At 43.1% G+C, this 2,361-nt stretch overlaps 1 non-coding gene across 1 annotated transcript; it reads right to left on the bottom strand.

Annotated features, from left to right (window-relative positions):
* Positions 1 to 1,022: 1,022 nt before the first annotated feature.
* On the bottom strand, positions 1,023 to 1,128 carry LOC141580486 (U6 spliceosomal RNA). Its single transcript, XR_012512654.1, has one exon. It is a non-coding gene; the product is annotated as a U6 spliceosomal RNA (small nuclear RNA).
* Positions 1,129 to 2,361: the final 1,233 nt, after the last annotated feature.

Here is a 2,361-nt window from a genome sequence, read left to right as displayed (position 1 = left end):
TAGTTTACACTCCTAGCAACAGTGTAAAAGTGTTCCTATTTCTCCACATGCTCTCTGGTATCTGTTGTCTCCAGATTTTTTAATGGTCACCATTCTAACTGGCATGAGGTGATATCTCAATGTGGTTTTGATTTCTCTAATAATCAGTTATAATGAGCATTTTTTCATATGTTTCTTGGCCTCATATATATCTTCTTTTCAAAAGTGTCTGTTCATATCATTTCCCTAATTTGAATGGGTTTGCTTGCATTTTTTCTTGCAAATCTGTTTTACTTCTTTGTAGATTCTGGATATCAACCATTTGTCAGATGGGTAGATTGCAAAAATTGTTTCCCATCCTGTTGGTTGGCGGTTCACTCTAATGATTGTTTCTTTTGCTGTACAGAAGCTCTGGAGTTTAATAAGGTCCCATTTGTCTATTTTCATTTTTGTTGCCAATACTTTCGGTGTTTTAGTCATGAAGTACTTGCCGATACATATGTCCTGAATGGCTTTGCCTGGGTTTTTTCTCTAGATTTTTTATGGCATTAGGTCTTATGTCTAGGTCTTTAATCCATCTGGAGGTAATTCTACTGTAAGGTGTCAGGAAGAGGTCCAGTCTCTGCTTTCTTCACACTGGTAGCCAGTTTTCCCAACGCCAATTATTAAACAGGAAATCCTTTCCCCATTGCTTGTGTTTGTCAGTTTTGTCAAAGATGAGATGGTTGTAGATGTGTGGCATTGCCACCAGGCCCTCTGTTCTGTTCCATTGGTCTATGTCTCTATTTTGGTACCAGTACCATGCTGTTTTGATTACTGTAACCTTGTAGTACAGTTTGAAATCAGGGAGCATGATGCCTCTTGTTTTGTTCTTTTTACTTAGCATTGTCTTGGCTATGCAGAGTCTCTTTTGCTTCCATATGAAGTTTAAGGTGGGTTTTTCCAGTTCTGTGAATAAGGTCATTGGTAGCTTGATGGGGACAGCAGTGAATATATAAATTACTTTGGGCAATATGGCCATTTTCACGATATTGATTCTTCCTAAAAATATGAAATGCTTCATGAATTTGCATGTCTCCTTAAGCAGGAGCCATGCTAACCTTGCCTGTATCATTCCAATTTTAATATATGTGCTGCCATAGCAAGCACTGGTAAGGTTCTTTATACCGGCTCTATTGCCTGTTAACTCCTGCGATGTTTCACAATGACTTTTGGCTTCCTTGCATTGGATCATGACATACTTCTTTCACTCAGTGAACTTTGTTTCTGCCCACATTCTGAATTCTACTTGTATCATTAAAGACATGTCAGCCTCTGATCAGTTCTGAAAACTTGAACAGGCTGAACAGTTGATGTAATCATCTGGAGGAAAGAAGGCATGCTGACTTTTTGAGTTTCAGTGTTCTTGCACTGATTCTTCCTCATCTCTATGATCTTATTCACCTTCAACCTTAGAGGTTGCTGACCTTTGCACAGCATATTTTTCTTTTATCATATTTGATTATCTTTTTGGTTTGATTGTGGTGTAAGGCAGATGCAGTCAGCTGGCTTTGGTTTTGGAGGATTTTAGGGGGCCAATATTCATCTCCCAATTCCTGGACTGTGTCCTTTAACTCTGGCAAATTTATATTGGGTCTCAACTTTGTTCTCTGGCTCCTCAAAGTTTGGATTCTACTGCACTGAAGGCTGCAAAGTGTGGCAGCTGTGGCAGAGTGCTAGCAGATGCAGAAGTGCCTGCCTCCTTGTTGGCATTCACCCAATGGTGGAAGTGGTGGAGGCAAGACCACTTTGTGGTGGCCAGGGGACCCCTGCTGTGTGTGCTGTTGCACTGGAGGTGCAGGCTGGGGTGCTGGCCTGTGCAGGTATGGGTGCCTACTCTGTGACCCCCTAAGCAGCAGCAGTCACTCAACGCATATTAGGGTCTCTTTTTTGTGCACAACATTAGCACAAGGGCAAGTTGTTGGCAGAGTTGGTTCTTTTGGTTCTGTGCCTACCATGGCTATCTCTTCAATGGGAGTTCAGCTGGATTGAAGTGTGTGCTACAGTCCCATGTGCTGGTAGGGCAAGTACAGCAAAATCCACTCATGTAAACACACAGCAGCAAAGTGATGTAGGAAGTTTGTGTATAAAGAGCTGCCATATGGAGAGGCAATGTAGAGGCTGGTGCATGCCTGAAGGGTCCACGTTGCCGCATCTCTTCACTGCTCAGGCATGGTCCACTGGCACAGAAACAAAGGTGTGGGCAGCTGAGAGTGCCCTGTAGGCAGGCGTGGCCAGGCTGGTGCTCTGGGAGAGGCAAGCAGACTAAGGAGTGCTGAGGTCAGACCAGCTTCATCTCATGTGCAAGAATGCCCAGCAGAGATCAGGTCTCAGAGAACTCTC

The sequence above is a fragment of the Saimiri boliviensis genome, chromosome 11, assembly GCF_048565385.1.
Source record: "Saimiri boliviensis isolate mSaiBol1 chromosome 11, mSaiBol1.pri, whole genome shotgun sequence".
Taxonomy (NCBI): domain Eukaryota; kingdom Metazoa; phylum Chordata; class Mammalia; order Primates; family Cebidae; genus Saimiri; species Saimiri boliviensis.
Note: the sequence above shows the minus strand (reverse complement) of the source record. Positions and strands in the feature narration are given on the sequence as shown.